Raw genomic sequence first — 14,826 nt, forward strand, 5'->3', positions numbered from 1 at the left:
ACCTAGCAGCCACCAACTAAAATATAGCTAAAAAAATAACAATTCCATATCTCACATATATATATATATATATAAAATTGAATGTATGTCTGTCTGTTTGTCCTTTATGCATTACTACACCATTCATCCGATCGCCATGAAACTTTGGGAAGTTGTTGAGTACACTCCCGCAAAGGTTTCTGGCATAAATTTTTTGAAAATATCAGCCCCCCAAGGCCCTCATAATCTTTCGAATACTGATGTACGCACCAGACGGAAAAACAACAAATCGTGTATCCACAAGCACTCGATCGCCATGAAACTTTGGGAAGTTGTTGAGTACACTCCCGCAAATGTTTCTGGCATAAATGTTTTTTAACTATCGACCCCCCAGGGCCCTCATAAACTTTTGAATACTGATGTACACACAAGATGGAAAAACAAACAATCGTGTATCCACAAGCACTCGAATAAATAAATAAAATTAAAACAGAATTCATCTGATCGCCAGGAAACTTTGGGAAGTTGTTGAGTACACTCCCGCGAAGGTTTCTGGCATAATTTGTTTTTAAATATCGGCCCCCCAGGGCCCTCATAATCTTTCGAATACTGATGTACGCACCAGACGTAAAAACAAAAAATCAAGTATCCACAAGCACTCGGATAAATAAAGAAAATTAAAACGACACTTTGAAATGTTTTCCATATTAAAATGAATACGTTTCTATAAAAATAACACAATATAAATTGAATGTTATCATAACGAGTTTTCTTCAATTTCCTTTCTTCGGAGATCGCAGCAACGCACGACGGGTAAGCGAGTTTCAAATAAAAAAAGTATTCATTAATATTTAATGAATGATTTAATTTGCTTCCCACACTATACCCCTACAAGTCTAGTATTCTACAACTTAAATAAAATGAAACTAAATCCTTATTCTACAAATTTACGTATTTAAATTTCAATTAAGTCATTAATTTACAAATAATTAACAATTAATAATGAATTATTAATTAATTATTACCTAAATAACTTCCCACCCTACAGCCCTACAAACCTAGCAGCCCACAACTACATATTAGTAAAATAGATAAGTATTCTCTAAATTACATAGTTAAAATGATATAAATAGGTCATTAACAATTAATGGTTAATTTATAATTACTTAATAAACGTCCCACCCTATGCTCTCACAAACCTAAAAGCCCACAAATAGCATATAACAAAAATAAATCAGTATTCCATAATTCCATAATAAATATCAATCATATAATTAAATAAAATGTATTAAATCATTTGTAATTATGTATTACTTAATTACCTTCTTCCTACAAATCAAACAACCAGCTGCAACACTATAAATCACTATTCAAAATTTGTAAATAATTTTTAGTCACTTGAAATTACAAGCTATATTTTCAAACACTGAATAACTTACTTTAACAATAGTTTTTTTTAAGTTTAAAGTTTATTGAAGAAGAAATTGTAACATAAAGTAATAAGAATCATATAAGAGACATCACAATGCAAGAATATTATAAATATGAAACAAAAGAAAGCATATCACTGAAGAAAGAAAAAGGAAAAAGAGGGTGGTAGGAGGGGGGAGGGAAGTCTAATACAATGTTATGTTAAAAAACAGTAAGAGTAAAAGTACTATCTGAACCTTAATCACCATCTCATAAACCAGAAGATTAGTAATCATACTGTAATCATAAACGTTTAAAATACCAAACTGAAAAGAAAAAGGAGGATTTCTAACTTCATCCGGAGTAGTAACTATAACAGCGGAAGTTGAAGCTATATCGTTTAGATATGTGGATAAAGGTAACCATAAAAGGTCTCTTTTAATTGATAAAGATATAGGAGTAACATTGCTTGTATCCAGTCTATGATGAAAACAAACAGCATTCCACCATGCTCTGAAAGTAACTTTGTCTGCTTGTTTCCAATTGGAAGTTATTAAATGGAGGGCTATTGCTAATAGTAAGTCAATTAATGAGGGCTTAGGGGTTGGATGTGGCCAGGATGGTGACAAGGAGCCTAAAAAGATGCTAGAGAGGGAAAAGGAGATTCGGGTGTGGAAAATTTTATTAATTTGGGACCAAACTAGACACCAAAAATGGGAGAGGGAGGGGCATTCAAAAAGCATGTGTTTTATATCCGCTGAGGGAGCTGTGCATGACCAGCAGGAGGATGAGAAGTCTGTAGATAAAGAGGCTAACTACGTTGAGGTAAAAAGAAGGCGTTTGTATATAAAATAGAGAGTCTGAAAAGTGTTAGCTGCTCTTGATGTCTTATGAATTTTTAACCAAAATGTATCCCAAAATTGAATAAACCTACATTCTGCAAGATCCTTTTCCCAAGCCAATTCAACCTTCCGCTTGGCCCTAGGATAGGAGAAAAATAAATTCCTATATATAGAAAATACCGATGTATTAAAAGATAGTTAAGGAGCAAGATTAGAAAATCTGCTAGGAATGATAGGACTAGGTGGTAAGAAAAAAAGATATTGTACGAGAGGAGGCAGGAGTGAATCATATTGAGGTTTACAAGAAGAGGGTAAAGAACATTTCAATTGAAGGTCTGAGAAGGATAGAGGAGTATTATTAGAAACTAATTGTGAGATCCAAATTAAACCAAGATTTCCAGTAAATTGTTCGGCCTTTTATACGTAATAAGTGATTATGCCAGATAGGTTGCTGATCCAACGAGAAAGATGACGGATAAGAGGGCGGAAGAAGAGGTACTAATATTTTACGTGTATGGGAAATAACTTGAGAATGAAAAGAAGAAATATTAGAAAAAGTAAGAGATTCATTCAAATTAAACAGAGATATAAAATGAAGTTCAATATTCAACCAAAAAGGAGGATGAACACATTGATCAGGAGAAAGCCAGCGAGAAGATTGTCTTAGAGAGAAAGCAAGATGATATGATTTAAAATCTGGAAATTTGAGACCACCAGAATTTTTGTCAGCTCTGAGAGCATTGAGAGCTATTCGAGGAGATTTATTTTCCCAAAGGAATTTGTTTAATAACTAATCAATTTTTTTAGAGTATGTACAGATATCATCGCCAAAAGGTAAAAAATTGACGGAGAAAGCATCATCTTAATAGAATCCAGGCGTCCCCACCAAGAGAGGAAAAGCGGGTACCACCAGTCAATAGATACAGATAAAGTTTTGATAAGAATATCAAAATTTTCTTTTAAGGTTTCTGAAATAGTAGGAGAAAACCATAAACCTAAGTACTATATTTTAAAAGTTTTCCAAGAGAAGCCAGTAGATATAAAATCTTGTTTTAAACAAAGAATACTCAATGGGAGAACCTCACATTTGTCCGAATTAAGACGATATCCGGATAATTGAGAAAAAGTATTAACTTGGGAGAGAAAAGCTGGAAGGGAAGTACAAGGATTCGAACAGTATAGAAGAATGTCATCAGCATAAACATACATTTTAACCTGGGTGGTGTCGAGATTGAAACCAGTAATACTATTATCGAACCTAATTTTCATCAAAAAAGGTTCTAATGCAATTATAAATAAAAGAGGAGATAAGGGACAGCCTTGACCAACTCCTCTGAAAAGAGGAAAATACTCAGAGGTTTTCCCATTAACAACAATAGAAGCTTTAGGACCAGAATATAATAAAGAAATAAGAGAAATCAGTTTAGTAGGGAACCCAATCCATTTAAGTGCCTGAAACATAAAATCCCAACCGATCCTATCAAATGCTTTTTCAGCATCTAAAGCTATCGCAGCAATGGGATAATCAAGAGAAGAGGCCTTACTTTAAATGTTAAAGAAAACTCTGGAGTTATCTGAAGACAAATGACCTTTGACAAAACCTGATTGTTCTGGGCCAATAAGATTAGGCAAAATGAGATCAATACAGAGAGCGAGGATCTTTGCGAAAATCTTATAGTCTAAATTAACTAGGGAGATCGGACGATAATTTTTACAAAAAGAGGGATCTTTGTTCTCTTTAGGGATTAAGCAAATCATAGCATCTTGAAAAGAACCTGAAGAGGATCCTTCCTTAACAAAAAACGTATAAAGTAAAAAGAGATGAGGGAGTAATAAGGACGGGAAATGAGCATAGAATCAATTCAATAGTAAATCCGTCAGGACCAGGAGCTTTTCCTCTTTTCAGGATTGATATAGCATGCTTAATTTCAGATAGAGTGATATCTGATTCTAAGGAGGTAAAATCAGTATCATATGGGGAGGAGAATTTATCGATTGGAAGAAAGACGAAAGAGCATCTAAAGTTGGTTGTTGCTCTGGTTTATATAAAGTTTTGTAAAATGATACAAATTAATTTAGAATATCATTATCTTTAATTAGCCTAAATTGTTACTCGTGGATTCTATTTTAGTCCGTTCACGACGAATCTTTAAATAGTTTGCAAGTATTTTGCCCATTTTATTTTGGCCACCATAATAACGGGCACTACTTTTTTAGAGATAAGAGGATGCGGCTTCCATAGAAGATTTATTAAAAGAGATTTTCGCCTCAATAAGATTTTTTAAAGAGGTTTCAGAATTAGAGCGGTAATAAGTATATTCAAGTTGCTTAATCTTGACTAATAACTGAGTATTTTTGGCTTCAAAAAACTTTTTTTCCCGCGAAACAAAATTTATGATAAATCCTCTAGCTGTAGCTTTAAAAGAGTCCCAAATCACAGGAGAGGAGTCTGGGGTGGAATTAAGGAAGAAGAATTCAGAAGCAAAAGAAGTGAATTGGCTTGTGAAATTAGGATCTGATATTAATACGTTATTAAAACGCCATCTCCGAGCATGAGGGGGAAAAGGTAGCAGATCAAAATCTACAAAAACGGGAGCACGGTCTGATATTAGGATGGAACTAATCTCGGCGTGAGAGACAAGCTGAGACAGGGGTTTACTAGAGAAGAGATAATCTATTCTGGATTGTGAGTTGTGAGGGGGAGAATAGAAAGTATATTCCTGTAAAGATGGATTACAAAGCCTCCAGATGTCAATTAAAGCTTTATGACGCATGGCAGAGGTGAATTGTGAGTGCATCTTGGTATTGGAGAACTTCACAGAGGAATTTCTATCTAATATAGGGTCAGAAACCTGGTTACAGTCACCTCCAAAGATAGCATAGTCATCATGAAACATAAGAAGTATATTGGATATCTGAGTCCGAAACCTATTATCGATATTAACTGGTGTATAAACATTAAACAACACTAAGGGTATTTAATCAATAAGCAATTTAACAATTACCCAACGACCATCAAGATCATTTTCCTGATGGACAACTGAAAACTGATGTTTTTATGGCACAAAATAGATAAACCATTCTTCTTTCCTAGAGCTGGGGAAGAGAAGACATGACCCACCCAACATCTTTTCAGTTTACCTGCTTTAGCTTCAGAAAGGTGAGTTTCCTGAATGAAAGCAACATCAGTATTTAATCTAGCTAAATGGGTTAAGACACGTTGTCTTTTTATGGGATTATTATCTCCTTTAACGTTCCAAGTTACAACTCTAAAAATAAACCATTAAAATGAACATGCACAATTATTATAAAAGCAGTTGAATAGCATATATGAAATAAAACATGAACAATCATTATGCAAACAATATAAGAATTCAGATTGCCATTACCTAGGAGAGAGAAAATAGAGAAGAAAAGATAGTGAAAAAGACTCAGGAGGAAGGAGATGAAAGAGAGAAGGATGAGAGGAGTACTGAAAAAAGTTCAATTATAGAGTGTAGAGAAAGAGAAATAAATAAGGTAAAAAGAAAAGGGGAAAAACAAGGGAAAAAGCAGCTGAGAAAGAAGGAAACAAGAAAGGTAGAAAAGGAAAGGAGAAGATTGAGGAAAAAGGAAACCCGAAACAAAAATACAATACCAATTCAACATATGAGAATAAAAAATGATGTCAAAAAGACATACCACGAAAAAACAATAATACTGGGGACGGTGGAACCACATGAGGAAGGTAGCACATTGGTCCGAAGACTCCATAAGAATGCGGCATGGGGAGAGAAACCTCCAGGTGAAACATGAAGATTATATTTGCAAGGGATCACAAAAACCGCATCTAAAAGAATCCAAAAGAAGTAATAATATCAACAACAAAAATCACAAAGGAACAATATTCAGATTACAATGGACAATTGGGAGGAGCAAAAGACAAACATCAGAACATAACATCGTTTCAGGAATGTAGAAAAATACTCATTATGCTCAAGGGATGTCCATAGATTCATTTTTGTAGGAATCTAGAAATTGTTGAAGCATCGCTGGATCTTCATAATTTGTCGTCTTGTTGTTATATGTCATTTTGAATAGACAAGGATGGAAGAGGCCATAACAAGCGTTCAAAGATCGAAGAGCAGGCCTCATCTCTAGAAATTTCTTCTGACGGTCTGCAGTACTTTTGGCGTAGTCCTGAGCACAGAAAATGTTAGCACCATTCCAAGTAATCTTTCCTTTCTGCTTAGCGGCTTGAAGAACTTTAATTCGCTCCGTATATTCTAAAATGTACAATATAACACCTCTAGGTTTTGATGCAGAAGAGGTGGCAGCAGAAGAACGAGATTTTGGACGTAACCGATGAGCTAGTTGGATGTTTAATGCTGGAGAAGCAGGGAGACCAAGAAGCGTCTGCAAAAATGATTGAAAAAGAATATGGCATTCGATCCCTCATGGCCTTCCGCAAATCTGTAAATGCATAGGTTGTTACATCGGTTTCGATTTTCTAAATTTTCAACCTGTTGCTTAAGATTTTGAATTTCTTTTACATGGAACTTGGTCTGTGATAACCTGAACAGATGTGATTTTCCTCCCTAGATTCTCGACTTTTTGTTCAATATTAGACCAGTTATCTTCAAGGTTTTGAAGTCGAGAATTTGTCTCTACTATATAGGGTTTAAGTGAACACATTTCCTCAAGTAGGAGCTCCATGGAAATAGTGGAAGAGGAATTCGTATGCATTAAATTGGACCAGCACTTAAAAATCCCTTGGCTAAAACACATTTTTCACTGGTATAATTCCCTTTTTGGTCAAGATATTTTTAAAGACACCCCAACAGAATCAGTTTTATCGAAGCGTGACCTTAAATCCATCTACATGGATCATGCAAAAGGGATTAGAATGAAGGGGTATGCTACACAAAGTACTTTTAAATTGTATCTGGAACACAATTTAAGCACAGGATTCCCATCATACCTTACATTTGTCAGTATTAACTCCCATCGCTTTGTTCTGGCACGCCTGAGGCTGGGTATAGTCCACCATCTGGTGGCCTTCCCTACTGTAAAGAAGCCGGGGTCTTGCCCGTGCCCATGCGATGGGAAATCGAAACAGAGTATCTGCCACTTTTTACTACTTTGTAATTTTTATACTGGTTTTAGAAAGTTTTACCTAAAGCAACTATTTTTAGAATATAGTACGTGTGATATAAGAGCTGCAATGCAACTGTTGTTTGACCTGTCGTCCCCAAATGTGTGTTACCGTGTAGCCACTTATGTTCTCAAATGCATCGGGCACAGGAAATCAATCATTATATGATCTCCGTTGGGAAAGACACCTATTGACCAACTGTGAGCTATTGCCAAACCTTTTGCATTTCTCTTATACACGAACTTTGGTTATTATTATGTTTTTTACATCCGGGTATTGATTGTTCCCTTGGTTCTGTACCTCTCTGGACTCATGCTTTTTGTACATAATTGCTGCTAAAATACGTAAGAGATTTTATAGACATTGCACTTTAGTTCCCCTTGCATATTTTTGCACATACTATTGCACTTTATGCTCAGCTTAGGCCTCTCTTTGACTTGTACTACCTCAATTAGCCTGTTTTGCACTAGACTTTAAAATTTCTGCTAAATACAATGTTCAATTTTTTGTATATTTTGCACATACTATTGCACTTTATGCCCAGCATAGGCCTTTTGTCTAGTACCATCTTACTTGCATGCTCTGCATTAAATGCTTAAAACGGCTGCTACATATAAGTGATTCTATGGTATACTAATGTGATATGCTTTGTACTTATTTGCTAAATTGCTGCTAAAATACTATGTCCAAATTTTGCATTTTGCACATATTACTGCACTTTACGTCCAGCATAGGTTTCTTGTTTAGTACTATCGCCCTTGGCATGCCTTGCACCTTATGTTTAAATTGACGCTATATTTAGTGATTATTTTCTATTTTTGGTTTTAACTTGATTGGCTGAATTAATGTAATTGTTTTAGCAAGTTTCATCATTCTTTAATCTCTTATAAAAGTAACTTCAATTGTATCCATGAATGTTGCTATATGGTTGTACTTGTACAAACCGAATAAAGCATTTTGAAACTGAATAGACAAGGATGGAAGAGGCCATAACAAGCGTTCAAAGATCGAAGAGCAGGCCTCATCTCTAGAAATTTCTTCTGACGGTCTGCAGTACTTTTGGCGTAGTCCTGAGCACAGAAAATGTTAGCACCATTCCAAGTAATCTTTCCTTTCTGCTTAGCGGCTTGAAGAACTTTAATTCGCTCCGTATATTCTAAAATGTACAATATAACACCTCTAGGTTTTGATGCAGAAGAGGTGGCAGCAGAAGAACGAGATTTTGGACGTAACCGATGAGCTAGTTGGATGTTTAATGCTGGAGAAGCAGGGAGACCAAGAAGCGTCTGCAAAAATGATTGAAAAAGAATATGGCATTCGATCCCTCATGGCCTTCCGCAAATCTGTAAATGCATAGGTTGTTACATCGGTTTCGATTTTCTAAATTTTCAACCTGTTGCTTAAGATTTTGAATTTCTTTTACATGGAACTTGGTCTGTGATAACCTGAACAGATGTGATTTTCCTCCCTAGATTCTCGACTTTTTGTTCAATATTAGACCAGTTATCTTCAAGGTTTTGAAGTCGAGAATTTGTCTCTACTATATAGGGTTTAAGTGAACACATTTCCTCAAGTAGGAGCTCCATGGAAATAGTGGAAGAGGAATTCGTAGGAGAAGGAGGATTTGTTTAAACTCTTTTCCCTGTCATAGAAGCTGAAGAAGATGTTAATTTAGAGAAAGACATTTTTGAATTTGAGCGAGAGGTATGTGGAGAGACATTTTTGTGTTAGGAGTATCATTAGTTGCATCTTCCATATTGCCTTGCAAAACACTGAATGGATTATTACCTTCCAAAGAGACATTATTATTGTTTGTTTGCAGCAAGTTTCTGTTATAACGTGACGATGCCATTGAAAAAGTAGAATATGTTGGTTATTAAAACAATTACCAGTAAAGTTGTGATTAAATTCCTATAAAGGGTAGCCAAAAATTAGTATATTACTGGGACGAGTTCAATATTGATATCATAAAAATCTGATAATATCTTGTTGAGAAGGAAAACAGTATTCTGAACTGTATCGTAAGGATCACAGAATATACCAATAAAGAACACAATTGTAGCTGCTCTTCAATTATGCTAAAATCCACTTACTCCACTGTTTATAGAATGTAGCAGTCAAAAGTTCAACTAATTGTGGCATAAAATGCTAGATGCCAGTGAAAAGGTACATTAGATACAATGAAAATGATGAACGTTCCTCAATTACAAGTTTGAAAATAGCAAATAGAGAGTGGTCCTGCTAAAACCTCTGACCCTGTGTATTGATGATGGCATCGTTCCAAATTGAGGAGTTTACCTGAAGAAAAGCCAGTTTTACAGGGTATTATGAGGAAGAAAATGTGAAGAAAACACAGAGAATTGGTGCAGAATTCAAATAGCAGCCACTGTACATGCGCAGGTTCCCAGTGAAAAGCGTAAGAAAAATAGGCTGCAATAATCTACAACAAAAATGATGAAAGATGCTTATTCCCTGTTTATGGTTTTAACTAGCATAAAGACTTTGAAGAAATGAAAAATGGAAAAAAAACCTTACTACATTCATTATTAATGAGGGTATTTTGAGATTTGAGGCTTTTTCCAGTAATGTAGCGTTTTCCCTAATAAGCCCTTCATTCGAAAGGGAAAACGTGAGGTACAATGCGTTCAGAAAACGCAGAGACTCAAAATGTTCAAAATGGCGGCCGCTCTTCAGGTGCGATCCGCCGATGCAATCTCCCCGAAGTACAGCAGTTTCCCGAAACGCCGCATAACTTAGAGACTGTCCTCCGACGCTGTAGACTTTCCGCTGTCACTGAGAGTGTTTTTTTAGAGCCGGATGACCGTTTTCACCATCCGAGAGGTTCTGTCCCCGTCACTGTCCGACAGAGCTCCTCAGCACTGCGGCCATTTCTCGTGGCGCCTTAGCCACGCCCTACTTAAACAATGGTAACAAATTAAAATAAACATATCAATTAAAACCCATTTAAATAATTAAAAAACAATATTTGTAACCCCTACATCAATGAGAACAATATGAAAATGATAGATAATATTTACAACAATATTACTTACCTCATAACGCAATATGCTTGTCAACAATATTTGCGCATCACAATATTTGTGTGTCTCAATATTTAATTTCCTATATTTCAGTCTCTCGATATTTTTAAAACTATATTTTGTCCATACAATGTAGTTAACGCTGATGACACCTGACAAAATGAGGTGTGATCCTCCCTTTCCTTTTATAACCAGAACATTTGTCTGATGTGGTGATTTCAACAGAGGTGGTATTGAAGAGTATCATGATGCGACGTTTTTGTGTGGTGGTGACAGCTTCAAGTGAATATTCCAATCTTCAATTCCCAGTGTTAGTTTGTGTCCCCCTCTGTTTTGAGTATTCGAAATATAGATTAACCCACTTCTGCCGATAGGTACCTACAGTGTGGGGAGCAGTGACATTTTTCATATCAGTTCACTGCTTTAAAATGCAGAGAGAAAAGTTAATCTTACCTGTGCCACAGAGTATTTCTGAAAAACCGTGCTGTAGAAAGAAAACAACGATTCCAGCACATTAATACTTTCTTATCAATACCTCCTTTGAATATAGGCACCTGCATATTTTGGGTATGTGTCCGCACATCATATGACAATTAATTTAGGGTTTGTGCATTTTCTCTATTTTTTCTAGCAAAAGTATTAGATGGAGTGATTTAGGGCCTCATTATGACTTTGGTGGGACCGCCACCAACAGGCCATCGATCGGGGTCCCACCAACAGACCGCCTTCCGGCCCGACCACCGCATCACAGTGCTGGCGGTTGGACCATTGTCTATCGGAGGACGGACCGTGGCATCGGCCAGGATCAGTGATCCTGACGGGATGGCAGTCAGAATCGTGATGCCCAATGGAGGCGGTAACAAGAGAGGCACAGCAGTCTGCTTTACAATTTCCCTTTCTGACAGCCTTTTCAGGGCGACTGAAATAAACATAATTGTGAGTACACTGCTTTATCACCCCTGTACAAGGACATGAGGGTCGTGATTAAAGTTGAAGCAGTTCCTGATGGCAAGTCTGTTTATGCTCACATTCGCTAAGGTTCTGAATGATGATGACAGTGCACTTGCAGAATAACAGATGACGGGTGATGGACCTTTCTGATAAGTTTATAGACCTCAGTACAGAATGAATGCCCTCCTACATTCATTAGCAATGCCAGAATGATAAGTCTGGTATCTAGTGAAATGCTGGCATAGGAGAGCCAACTGGTGATGTTCTTGACTTATTAAAGGCAATGGGAAGGAGAAAGTTGGTCCAAGACTGTGTCCACACACAGGTGGTGGTGGGTCTTGGCTTTATCATTGCTCCCAGTTGCAATTTCATCTACCAGTATAACAAACATGCAAGGTACTTGTCATAGAGACTGGAATCTTAAGTGAATGTTATAATCTCTATTTCACTGTTGAAGTAACTCAATAACTGACTAATCAGAAGTGTCCCAGAGGAAAGGTTTCACATCACAAGGAACATTCTCTATCATTCTGCTCTAGTCAGGAAGACCGAACAAAGGGATGGAAAAAAGAGGGTCAGTTAAAGAAAGAAGGAAAGGCAGAATAGAGGAAGGGTGTAACAATGCTCCCATTGCATCTTCGAGCACAGCACCCTAATGCTATCATCAACAGGCTCTCTACTCGCTGGAGCCATATTGTCATGCTCATTCTCCTGCAGTCCATGCTAGCAGAAGGCTCATAGCCTGCTCAGTAGTACACACTGTTGAAAGGATGAAGCCTGGATTCCAGAATCCTGAAATAGGCAGGGTTGTTGCAAACCATTCTTCCCTCTCATGTTTTGAAAAATGGCATGCTTTTTGTGGCTCTGATGCCCAGCCTACATTTACAGTATATAAAATCTCATGGATGGAATGCTTGAATTAATCTCAGGCACTGGTAATTACTCTAGGCTGCATCCCAGTCCATCATTATTTTGCACACTATGCCTACTCAGTTTGATCCCAGCTAGTCTTGACCCTGCTCCAAAGGGTGAAGTCTATTCTGGTCTGCCAAGCCAGGTCCTCCTTGAACCAGAACCCAAGCAACACAGGGCCAGATTGGCCCTTATCATGGGCGTATCAACAACTCTCTGCACTACAAGGGTATTTTTTTTTAATCTTTCTGCAGCTTACACCTGATGTAGAGGAGTATTTCTGAAAAACAAAAAGATGTGAATCGAACAGCCATGACCAGCAGTGATTTAACTATGTCATTGGGAACAGTTTCAGCAAAAAAGCCAGCACACTGCAATGACAGGGATTGCAAAGTATGGCGGGAAGTTCGCTATACTCTAAATGAGATCTAAAGCCTTCTCAATCCATGGTGTCCTCGTAGAATTTTCAATTGATTATTTTCACAGCAGGCTGTGAAGCGTATGTTTCTTTTAACAACTGCAGTGCTTCATTCCAGGCTACAAGCAAGCAAGGAAAGAAAACCTTATCAATGCTTGTAGCCCATAAAGAACATTCACACTCAATACACACAGAGCACTATGTTGTCTGATATTGCAGTTAGTCATTATATTATTACAAATGTTGCATAACAGGGTATTTTTATAGCTCGATGCGGTGTAATAAACAACATTAGGCACTAACGTCAAGATATTCTAATGTTTTGCGCTGACTAAGCCATGCAAAGCCACTTGGTGTGCCTTTGTGTGATTTGGAAAATACAACGCAAGGCAGCGCATGGTGCTGCCATGCATGACCTGGCATTGGGAAGGTGGTCCATGGGTGGAGCATGGGCCTTCCCATGCATCTGCCCACTGATTTTGATGCATTCCTAGATTTACTATAGCTAGTTAACTGGTAAATGTGTTAAAATGATATGTCTTCCCCAGTGAGGGGTAACAAAGAGAAATATGTTCATTTCTCCCTTTTACTTCCTCTTTCTATGTGTCCTGCATTCTGCAGCACATATGCAAGGATGAATAGGCCTCTAAGGATAGGTTTGTGCTGGAAGGCACACCTTCCTGCACAAATACAATTCTGCCCATAATGCTGGCACAATGGTGCCAGTGTGCCTGAGTTGGCACAAAGCAGCCTCAAATGCTCCGGCGCATGAAAAGAGTTGAAGAGTGCCATATCTTAGTAGATATGGTGATGTTCAGCTCGCTCCCGTTCACACGACGCAGCTTAGCTACTTGGCCTGCTGCAATATTTTGCATGACAGTATTTCTGGCCCTACGTTTTGAATAAACACTTCCGAACAAACCAGAGAAAATGTTATTTGTAGTTCCTAACAAACTTTGGGGCACATGTACAAGACCCGATTGCCACAGGAACGTCACTTCTAACTACGTTCCTGTGGCGATAGGGGCTTTGCCTTATTTACAAGGCGACGTTAAGCCACTTAACGTGGCTTAAGGCTACTTTGTAAATAAGGCACCCTTTCTCGCTAAAGGGGTGGGCAATGGGTGTTGCTGTGGGAGTTTTGCCGCAAAACTCATTGATTATGACGCTGCCCCCTATTTACAAGAGGGGCGTAGATAGGAGGCAGCGCCAAAATTAAGACCAGGGAAAATCTGGTCTTGGCAAAACGAGGAGAAATGCTTTATTTCTCCTTGTTTTGCTGTTTGTCTGTGTGCTGCATTGTGCAGCACACATACAAACAGCAAAATGCCATGAATGGTTGTTTATGCGCAGGAAGGTGTCCCTTCCTTCACAAAAACAATCATTCCTTCAACGCAGGCACCCCTGCACTATGGTGCAAGGTAGCCTGCGTGGGCGTTAGGCAGCTTAATTTAGCGCCAGTGCTAGGGAAAACCCAGGGAAGTGCCTTATCTTTGAAAAAATGGCTCATCCCCGTGTTTTCAAAATGGCGGAGCATGAATTTAGCATTTTGTGTTTAACGCCACGCTCCGCCATTCCCTTGAAAATATGCCCCTTTCTCCAATGTTCTTTATCCAATGTGCACATTTTTCGAATTATTTCTTCAAACAACCCTTGCGAAATAAACAACATGTCAACCTGTAAATTGTCCTATTAATGGCAAAGGCCCGAACGTGCTTTAAAAATGCACCATTCAATTCCATTTTCTAAAAGCAATTCGGTGTGCCATGCCTCCCACAATTCTTTTGACTTGGATTGCTTATATATGTGTAGTGTGTACATTCCTTCCACCCACTGCCCTGAACAATGCAAGTACGAAGACCACACTTTTATCAGAAAATAAACAAAAAGGAGAAATGAACACCTAAGGCTGAGAGATTAATCAAGGCACCCAGGGAACGTATGTTGTGTACAGAATGATTTACTGCATGCATAGAAGGAACAGGAAAAACCTATACTTGTAGATTGGGCCACGCTGCTTTAGTGACTACCTCAGATGAAAAATATACGGTTGCTAAAAACCGGGCTGGCAGCAAAAGAAAAAAAGCACAAATATGGCTATATTTAAAGAAATAGAATTTCTTATTTATGTTCTACACG

This window comes from Lissotriton helveticus, chromosome 8 (genome assembly GCF_964261635.1).
Source record: "Lissotriton helveticus chromosome 8, aLisHel1.1, whole genome shotgun sequence".
Classification (NCBI taxonomy): domain Eukaryota; kingdom Metazoa; phylum Chordata; class Amphibia; order Caudata; family Salamandridae; genus Lissotriton; species Lissotriton helveticus.